This window comes from Parambassis ranga, unplaced genomic scaffold (assembly GCF_900634625.1).
Source record: "Parambassis ranga unplaced genomic scaffold, fParRan2.1 scaffold_22_arrow_ctg1, whole genome shotgun sequence".
NCBI classification, from domain to species: domain Eukaryota; kingdom Metazoa; phylum Chordata; class Actinopteri; family Ambassidae; genus Parambassis; species Parambassis ranga.
In genome coordinates, this window is record NW_021144778.1 from 2,743,278 (window position 1) to 2,754,450 (window position 11,173).

Consider the following 11,173-nt stretch of genomic DNA (forward strand, 5'->3'; position numbering starts at 1 on the left):
GTATGAATACTTTTGCAAGCCACTGTATAGCGCACAGTAGTCTTTTACTCATTTACAGGATGTTAATAGGAATTTCTGTGCAGTGAAGCTCATCATTTCTCTGCGTGAGAACATGTTGAAATGCGTGTGTCTCACTCAATGCCCTGCAGCCACACCACTTAAGTTAAGAGGAATTCAAGAGGCAACATTACGCTAAAAAAGTAGTGATTTATTTACGCTGGCGCGACTAATAGTCCGGAAAATACTGGGTTTTTTTTTTGAAAGAACAAACCCGAACAAACTTATTATACCTTAACGTTATGATTCAATGTTGAGCTAATGCCACAGCCACAAAAAGACATTTCTCCCAGCTGCTAGACAGCAAGCCTTATCTAGACATGGAGGACAGTCTCCTCGTGGAGGACAGTGATATGCAAAGTGTTCAGTCTTTGTTGACACAGTTAGAAGAAATCTTTGTTCATATCTTTACCAACATGTGCTTTGTGTTGTTCTTCCACCGACTGAAACATGAAGAATAAGCAGTCACACATGGCTCGTTGGTCTAGGGGTATGATTCTCGCTTCGGGTGCGAGAGGTCCCGGGTTCAAATCCCGGACGAGCCCTCATCTTTGAACTTCAGTAGATTGGATGGCTGCCTCATGTTTACATGAACAGGATTAATCTTTAACCCAAATAAGTTCATGGTCAGTTTATGGGTGTATGAGAATAAGTTCTTAGGAGTTACAACAGACCGCACACTTTGTTGGAAACCACATATAGAATACATCAAAAGTAAGCTATGTAAAGCTATAGGCATAATCTATAGAATTAAGAACGAATTAAACAAGAAATGTCTGTTTATCTTGTACTCATCACTGCTGTTACCATACATGTCATACTGTGCAGAAATTTGGGGAAATATTGGTAAAACAATTATTGATGCAATAGTGAAGCTTCAAAAAAGAGCAATAAGAATCATAAACAAAGCCTCATACTGTGAACATACTAATACGCTTTTTGTGGAATCCAATGCTTTAAAATTGATGGACATTGTATATTTAAAAACACTGGAAATACCATTTCATGCCATGAACAAAAATCTTCCGTTTAGCCTACAAGAGTTATTTAAATTCAGAGATAGGCATTATAATTTAAGAGGTTAATTTATTTTTGAGAGACTTAAAGTAAGAACTAATGTCAAGCGTAGATGTATTTCTGTTTTAGGCATAAAACTGTGGAATGAGCTTTCTGCTGGAACCTCTCATTTAATGACTCACATTTAGAACTTTTGACTTTATGTGGAGGAGGGATTGATTTTGGAACGAGGAGGCGGCAGCCTGCGATTCCACCACTAGATGTCAGCATTGCACAGCATTGGTGGTTCAGTTCACACAGAGCAGGTGAGAAGACAGGAAGTCATTCCGGCCCGTCTCTATCAAACTACTGAACTCTGAACTGTAACAGTCACTCAGACACTGTACATTCATACTGGTACATTCATGTCAGGCTCTTTACTGTGTAAAGGTTTTTACACAATAGTAAATATGTTCTTTAGATACAACTCAGGGATTTAAATGCTGTCTAGGTATTTCAATATTTATTATATATTTCTATTTCATATTTCAATTTTCTTTTCTTCTATTTGTCTGTAACAAACAAAAATTTCCCCTCGGGGATAAAAAAAGTAATTTCTGATTCTGTAACCTGCGATTCCACCACTAGATGTCAGCATTGCACAGCATTGGTGGTTCAGTTCAGCTTGAGAGAATGCAAAGAGTGTGCAAAGCTGTCATCAAAGCAAAAGCTGGCTGCTTGGAAGAATGTCAAACATCAAACATATTCTGCTTGGTTTAACACTGTTTGTTCACTACATCATTCCACATGTGTTCCTTCATAGCTCTGATGTCTTCAGGATGAATCTACAATGTAGAAAGTCATAAAAACAAAGACAAACCACTGAGTGACTTTTGACTGGTACATTTAAAATGTTATCATATGTCCTAACCAGCAGGGGGAGCACTGATCATAAACTCTCTGTCTCACATGTTATTGTCATGTGTTTTTATGGAAGATGATGCTGACTGTTGTTTTCTTGCTTCTCTCTGTAAACAGCTTGTAAACAGCAGCTTCCCTGAGGGGAAACTCAGCTAATAAATGATGCTGTAACCTCTGGGACTTGATCTGCTGGGTGGGTCCACTACATTATCCATCCATCCTCATCCATCCAGCTACACCCTCCCTCCTAAAATGCAGGCTGGAGGATGCGGGCATCGATCCCGCTACCTCTCACTTGCGCTTACTGCATCGCGCTAGTCGAGCCAAAGTAAGCCCACATTAGCCAATCACGTTCCTTTCCATGGGCTTACTTTTGACCAATCACGTTCCTTTCCCTGGGCTTACTTTTGCCCAACCAATCGCGTTCCTTCACTGTGGCTTACTTTTGACCCTTCCTCGTGAAAACGGTAAGATGAAGTTTACTTCACCTTATTTAATTTACTATAAATCGGCCATTGTCTGTTCAGATACAGTCTGTACCTTAAGAAAACAAAACAGGCCGACATAGCGATATAGCGATTGGACATTATATAGCACACGTTTTCTTCGACGTACCCGTCAACCTCTAAATACCGACCAAAAAATGTCACTACCATTGATCGCTATCGCTGTCATGGCCACCCGCTAACAGGCTATACGTGCAATTGATTCTCTGTAAACTGGTAGATATTGCTCTATTGTTCGTTTTATGTAATGTACACATAACACTAATAAGCATGTAATACCTTGTAATGGTGTAAACCGCTCTTTGTAGATGTAAAGTAGCCTACATGTAGGCTAATCCAGGAGGTCATTCACTATCTCTATAAACTATAAACGTAGGATATTGATCAGTTCAGAAATTCCAGTTTTAACATTAATATAGTAAAGTTAAGGAATTCAGACATTGGGGTTTTCAAAATACATCAGAATAAATCAAAATAGAATACTTTTTACTCTTACAAATTAAGTTATGTTATGATGTTAAAATGGTTTGTTTTCAGGTGGGTGTTTTATTACAATCCCTCCCCTTTAACAACTTACCTCTACAAATATTTAAATAAAGGTACAATACAATAGCTCAATGAAAATAACATGGTTTTGCTTTGTAGGAGACACAGTAGTACACATTATCATAGTAATGTGAATTACTTTATCAATCCCTGTGGGGAAATGAAGTAGCTTGTTAAATGATCACACTCTAAAAGTACAGGTATCTTTCAGTTGTAATTGTGTTTTCATTTCAGAAAATGTATGCTTATCCGGTTTTTAAGCGGCAGTCGGCTACATCACAGCGTCTCCTCATGGCGCCATCAGAGGAGGCGCTGCGAATGCAAAATGTGGAATCTGGAAGGGCCAAACCTGAAGAGGAAGTGCTGGCGGAGGCCAGAACTTTTGTGAGTGCAAACGGTGGAGACCCCAGTGACCAGTTTTTGGTGCTTGCTCACTGCAAGCTCCAGTTTGGGAAGTACCAGGGCCAGAGATTTAGATGGCTCCTGGAAAACTCTCTGGGGTATGCATTGTATTTGATGGACAGCATATCTAAAGAGACGGTGCAGGCAAACCCCCTGTCACAAAATAAGCAGCTGTTCATCCAGTACACATCTCTTATTAGAGAGATGGCAGAGGAACTGGAGAAGTTTAAAAGAAAGCAGCAAGTGCAAGCAGAAGCCCGGGAAACTGGAGACCAGGGATGTTTGATGGTAGAGTTTGGAAACTTCAAGGGCCGGTCCATGAAGGACGTCTATGAAGACCAGAGCAAGGAGGCCCAGGCTCTCATCAAGTACCTGATCAAGGCAGATGCCAGGCCCAAAACCAACATGGCTATTTTCAAGACATACGTCTTGAAAAGAAGGGCTTCTGCTGGAGCATGTCAGCCTGCACCTACACCTGCAGCCTCCAGTGCCTCTGCACCTACACCTGCAGCCTCCAGTGCCTCTGCACCTACACCTGCAGCCTCCAGTGCCTCTGCAGCCTCCAGTGCCTCTGCACCTACACCTGCAGCCTCCAGTGCCTCTGCACCTACCCCTGCAGCCTCCAGTGCCTCTGCACCTACACCTGCAGCCTCCAGTGCCTCTGCACCTACACCTGCAGCCTCCCACATGTCTGCTCCTTCACCTGCTGCCATCCAAACTGGTGTGTGGAAGACTGGCACTGTGAAAGCACTGTTGGCGCGTGGCAAACATTTGTCTCCTTCACAGCTGGCTAAAAAACTGATGTCACCAGTTAAACCCTGTGAGTGTAACTGTGCAACATGTACTGTATATGTATTCAGTTATCATTATGGCAGACTACACAGACTTATCCACTTGCTGTTTCCAGCCCCGATACCGCAGTGCACTCTGCCAACAGAACCCCAGCCAAACATTTGGCACAAAGGCAGCTCTTCCCTACTGGTAAGTAACATCGTACATTGTTTGTCCTTGTGTCTTGTCAACAGTAATAATTTTATTAACCTATTAATAAATGCTAATAACATTTTTTATTTGTGCTGCAGGCACTTCTGTTGCCCCTTCTGGAGCGGGTGACTTTGCTGAAGACGATGATGAGGAGCTGGTATCTGCAGTGTCACAATATGAAGCACAGCAGAATACAGGTGTGGCATACGACACAAATGCAAATATTATGAAAATGTTTAGTGAAAACACACTGTGAAGTATTATTTTTGAGGAATAAAAAATCACTGTTTTTTCAAATATTTTTGTTTACAGTACAGGATTATGTCGCATCAAGCTTCAAGCGGGATGCATTCTTTGAGTGCACCTCTTCAAAACCTCAAGGGTATCCAAAGGTGTTGGTGTTTTCGTTTGTGTTTCCCGTTGAGAAACAATCATTGGATAACATTTTCACTAACATCACTTGCTTTTCTCACTCACTATCTGTCTAATCCCCTGAACAGGACGGAGGAGATTCATTGTTTTAATGATCACAGTAACTGTTTTTCATCACTGCAACTGTGTGCACGCTTCATGTCTGTGGGCATCACTACTTTATACTAAATTCATCACAACTTATTTTCTTTGCTCTATTCCATCTAATCCTTTTCAAATACAGCTCTGGAAAAAATAAGAAACCACAGTGGTCTCTTATTTTTTATGTCTAACTGTCTCTAATTAGAATCATAATCTATTAATGCTTGTCCAAATGTATGCTGTGCAGGCAGATTGTGGACTGCGATCAAATACAACACTCATCCTTATATATTATTTTTTTCTGCATTTCTCCTTCAAAAGCTCCAGCCATTGCTCATTCAGAGGCCCGTGCTGGTCCGCCTCTAGTGGTAAAAATACCAGACCCTCCACATCATCAGCCACCTACTGAGCTCCCTCGTCACTGGAAGGATCAGCTTCCACCTTTCCAGCAGGAGTGGATCCGTAAGACCCTCTTCAAGGCCAACCTACACACTGGCAAGCCAGAGCTAGTGCCCCAGCTGAAGCTTTGGTGGCATCCTCCTCAGCCCCCTCTCATTCACAGTCAGCTGCCCGCCTCACCTGACCTCTTCTTCTGTCGGCCCCTTTTTTTATGGATGCCGCTGAAGATGTGGCAGTTCCCTCTTGTCTGTGTTCGCCCAGACTGTGGTAAACACAGACTAACAGCGGCAGGACTGTATCGTACTGTGCGCAAGGTCTTAGACATCGACGGGTGGTATGACCTTGCAACAGAGTACTTGGAGTGCAAACGCTGCACAAAAAAGTATCCAGCCTGGTCCGAAGACATCTTAGGACAACTGGATATGGGCCACCGCAGTCAGTTTCCTGCTTTATTGACATACAGGTAAGTCATAATTAAGATCAAACATTATTAGGTGCTTTGATTTGTGTTATTGTTTAACCAAAAACTGCATTTGTGTTATTACACTGGTCTTTCATTAGATACTCATGTGACAACCGGGTGGTGAGGATGATGAGGGAGAGGACATTGGGCAACAGTGTGACTCAGCTTCACAAGAAGTTGATGGAGCAACATGGTGAGGCATGGACGCAGCGTGTACTGCAGTACCTCACTGCCTGTGAGCCATTTGCAAAGTCCTCCCTTGTGCAGCCTCCTGTGTTCCTTGAGCCTCCTCCCTTACCTGCCATACCTAAACCTAAGTGGCTGTTAGCTGTATACGCCAGGGATGTTCTGGGGCGACTGCATGAGGTCAAGGCCAAAATTACATACATTACATCTTTGTCTTTGAGCTGGCCTGATGAAGCGCTATCGGGAGGCAGGACAGATGCCCCCAAAAGTGATGTATGTGGACAGAGACTGCTGCAGTCAGCATGGCCAGTCTCGTGTTAAGGCCATGTTTTCAGAGTGGGATGACCTCGAAGTGCGCCTTGACATCTGGCATTTTATGCGCCGATTTGCTGCAGGTGTCACAACAGAGGCTCATCCACTCTATGGAGTCTTCATGGCACGTCTGTCCACGTGCATCTTTGAATGGGATCCAGAGGATGTCGCTGCTCTTCGCCGTGCAAAGGAGGGGGAGCTAGCAGCAAAGAAGACCGGCCACCTCTCAGAAAAGGCACTCAGTGCTCGCATTACCCGGAGGGAGTTGGCACTGCACTGCCGCAGGAGGACCAGAGGGATGGAGGAGACCACCAGCCTGATTGGATCACTGATTGATCACTTTGACAGTGTGGATGGGAAGGACACTCTGGGAGTTCCTCTACTGGACCATGATCGGATCCAGCAAATATGGAAAGAACAGCAGAAACATGTACTGTGTATCCAAGACCCAGAGAACTTCCCACTCTACATTAAGAAGGGGACACTGAAGAAAGGTGGTGTGGAGCTGTGCTGCTACAGGTGTGCCCGTGGCTCTACCTCCCTGGAGTCTTTCCACCTCCACTTGAACCGCTTCATCCCAGGTATCCCATATGGATTACAGTGTCTCTTTAAGTATTATAAGCACTGTAACTGTTTCCATTACTTTAAAGTAATGTCACATTCTACAGTAATATTACAGTCCTTTTCTGATGTCAGAACAGATCTTATCTCACAAGAAACTAATTTAATTACTTTTCCTCATTAATTCTGGTTATAATGATGATTTTTCATGTATTTACATAACTCTATTGCATGTAACCTCATAGTACCTCAAATGTAGCACATATCTTGCGCGTGTGTGACCCTTTTTTTCTATTTTATTTAACCTTTAGGAACCAGTGCCAGTGATGCACATTTTCAGGCCTATCTCCTTGAAGGCTTGATGCGATGGAATGAAGATCGGATGGAAGAGGCTGTAAAAGGAGCCTCTTCCATCCGATCATATGGCAGTGCCCTGCGAGAGGCTGTGGACCAGCTCAGCCGAGTTGTGTTTGGGAAGCCCTGGGATGAGCGCTACCGCCCTCCTGGAGTATACACAGGCAAGAAATACTCATTTAACACTAATATAAATAATTTATTCATCAATCCACATTTTTGTATTTTGAAACATTATCTGTATAACCTTTTATGTTCTGGACAAAATATTAAGAACACTTTCTTTTTTGTTTTTTTCTTGTAGGTGAATTGCTGGGGGTGGAGTATCTGTACAGCCAGACAGGCAAAACATTGACTCCAGTGCTCCAGAACCCTGAAGAGGAGGACAGGTTGGTGGAGCAAATAAATGACGAGGACCTGCAAGATGAGGGATTTCAGGAGGAGATCATGGAGGACATCACAGTATCAGTGCTCTGTGAGGATGACCCCTGCCATGATCTTCAAAAGAGCCCCCCATCTTTGACAACCAGTCCTCAGGCCTCTGCTCCACCCCACCCATCCACGTCCAGTGATGGAGAAGGACAGCATCCTGCCTCTGCCTCCTTAGTGCTGTCACAGCCGTCTGACATCTCTCAGGCTGCACTGGATCCTGGAAGCAGTCCATCCAACGAGGCTCAGGTAAGACATTTTAATGGCCTTTTAACTTTTGGTCAGCTTTTATTGCACATATATTAACATTAATCTGCATTTACTAGGGAGCAGTTATTGGCCCTGATGGTGTCACTGGGTGGGACAAGGTCCAGGAACTGGCTGGTTACCTTGTGGGTCTTCGTGAGGCTTCTTACCTCACTGAGCTGCAGGTGACAGAGGCCTTCCGGCTGTGGGCAGCGCTCCCTGATGGTGACAAACAACGGGTTAACTACCAGCCTCGACATCAGCCTCGACTGACACACAGCCGCTTTAAGGCACCAAAGCGATCTGGAGTCACCCCGGGTGTGGAGAGTGTAAAACGGTGTTTGATTGGCCATCCTGGGGGGCCAGCTCAGTGGCCTAGTACCAGCCGCTTAGTTGAGGCCATATGTGTAAAGCTGTGTGCTTTACACAGGTCAACAACCAAAAAGGCTGGAGTGAGCAACCCCAGGTGGTCTAAAATCCTCACCGATTACCACCACATCCGAGATTTGGTGCTTAACAGCACCAGGCTGATGGAGGAAACCACGATCCAGCTCTTTGAGCTAAACCAGCGGACACTCATTCAGTGGTAGGCAGGGTACACTATTTGCCTCAAATGAAGTAAATACTTCTAAACACATATAATAAAAATGATGTATTTTCAGGTTTCAACGGCGGCAGAAGAATCAGGAATTGAGTGTCCTTAATCAGGGACCGGCTCCATCTGCCTCAATTCCTGTGGCTCAAACCCGGCTTACTGCTCCGAGGGAACCACTGGATGAAGCACCAGTCACGTCAGGCCCAAGACACGCATTTGTACTTCCACCAAATCAGGAAGGACAGGCTCCTCCTCTGCGGCCTGGTCGCCGGCGCATCAGGGAGCGCCCCATCACACCTGCGCCCACAGTACCTGGTCCCACAGCATCAGAAACTGCACAGCCTGTTTCAGCAGCTGGGTTAGGCATGTTAGTTCTGAACCCAAACATGACTGTGCCAGTGGTGATGGCAGCTTCTGGTACTGCAGCATCCGGTGCAGGCGCAGCCCCGCTTCTTCCTGCGTCTGCTGCTCCTCTTCCTACTGTGTCCCGTTTCACTCAGAGGAACAGGCGGCGGCGGGCTCTGGAGGAGGAGAGTGGAGTCCAAAAAAGGAAGTATGTGAGAAGGGTTACCTTCAACACATGCAGCAAATGTGGGCATCCTAAAACAGCAGAGTTTGGCCACAGTAGATATGGTAATGCCACATTTTGCTCGCGTTCATCCAGTGGAATGTCTCTGGATGAGTGGCTGCGCCAGCAAAAACATCCACAGTAAACACTATGTTTGGCCTGTATATATTGTATATAAGCAATTTTCTTATGTTTAAATCAACAAGCCTGTCTGTCTTTATGTAGTGCTGTTGAATGTTATTGTATAATTGTACATTGTGTAATATTTGACCTAATATTTGACCTGTATATGTTGTATATATTTTCACATGGGTGAATGGGCTGAATAGTATTTTATAGTCCTGTATGCAGTGTGTGTGTGTGTGTATTCACTTGTATTTGTTTTATATTTGTTCTGATAAATCATATAAACATTTAAGATTCACTCTGATCTTTATCAAAGAAGCTCCCACACAAAAACACGTTTGAATGCTCATTGTTCATATTATTAAACCATAAACAGGTAAACATCACAAGTCATTGGACGGGGCATATAAACTAAAAAACATCTGTTGATATTGTAATATATTTAAACATATCTAAACTAAGCTAAATCAATCATTAATTATTTTACGCACGTTGTGGGTTTTAAACATTCCAACAACTCTATACATTGTCGCACAGCTGACGGCACAGACTACGGGTTCGAGTCCAGCCCATAGCAGATGATTTGTTTCATATTTCACTTAAACTCCTTTATAATGAACAGGAATATTGCCTCAATACCGCTACACAAGACGTTTGTCCGCGCACAGCGGGGCTCCACATTTTTCTCAACTTTTTCCCTTGCGTGCGACAGCGAGAAAATCGGACCCCTTCTTTTGCGCAGCAAGCGCTCTACCATTTGAGCTAATCCCCCGTGTATAAAGAGTCAATTGCAAGTCAATCAGATCTCACTACACTACATGAAGTGTACTAGTGAAGTATTGGAAGCATCAGACTTTTAATCTGAGGGTCCAGGGTTCAAGTCCCTGTTTGGGCAGAACACTTTGTACTCCCTCTTGCTTGTACTCCCCTTCCCTCTCTGTTAATGTGCTTGGACAGAGCTCTGTGAACAGCCAGCCTCTTTGTGTCTTGCCCTCCTTGTGCAAGGTGTCAATGGTCGTCTTTTGGGCAACTGTCAAGTCAGCAGTCTTCCTGTGGTTGTGCAGCCTACAGAACTAGACTGAGACCAGATGTAACAAAATAATGTACTTCGCTATTTTTAACATCACAATTTGTTACTGAGTACACTTATTATTTTGAATAATGACCGGCCTTTTCTTAACCAATAAAGATACCAGTTACAAACTGACCAACATGGCTGACATTTGACTGACTGACTGACAGTCCGTCCTATGACAGCCAGGTGCACGGTCACTGAAGGGGACATCTGATTGGACCCTTGGACCTGATATAAAAACCGTGTGGTGTGAACGACGGTCAGACCCTCCTTCATCAGCTTACGAGAGGTAAGGCCTGACAATTGATAACGGAGGAGATGAGGCTAGAGTGAGGGAGAGAGAAGAGTGGAGAAGAGAGAGAGAGAGAGGAGGAGGTAAGCGAAGAGGAGAGAGAGGGGATAGAAGAGAGGGAGGGAGAGAGGAGAGGAGGGGACAGGGAGAGAGAGAGGAGGAGAGAATAGAGGAGGGAGAGAAGAGAGGGGGAGAGGAGAGAGGGAGGGTAGAGAGAGAGAGAGAGGAAGGGGGGGAGAGAGGAGAGCAGAGAGAGAGAGAGAGGAGAGCAAAAAAAAGAGGGAAGAGGAGAGAGGAAGAGAGAAAGAGGAAGAGAGAGGGGGGATAGAAAGTAGGAAAGGAGAGAGAGGAAGAGAGGAGAGAGAGGGAGGGGAGGGGGGGAGGGAGGAGGAGAGAGCAAGAGGGAGGGAGAGAGAGAGGAGAGAGAGGGAGAAAGAGCGAGGAGAGAGAGAGAGAGAGGGAGAGAGCAAGAGGGAGAGAGAGAGGGGAGGGAGGAGAGAGAGAGAGGAGAGAGCAAGAGGGAGAGAGAGAGAGGGGGGAGAGACAGGAGAGAGAGAGGGAGGGAGGGAGAGGAGAGGAGGGAGGGAGGGAGAGGAGAGAGCAAGAGGGGGGGAGGAGGGGAGAAAGAGCGAGGAGAGAGAG

General features: G+C 44.8%; 1 non-coding gene across 1 annotated transcript; it reads left to right on the forward strand.

Annotated features, from left to right (window-relative positions):
• The first annotated feature begins 530 nt into the window (after positions 1 to 530).
• Positions 531 to 602, forward strand: trnap-cgg (transfer RNA proline (anticodon CGG)). Its single transcript has one exon. It is a non-coding gene; the product is annotated as a tRNA-Pro (tRNA).
• Positions 603 to 11,173: the final 10,571 nt, after the last annotated feature.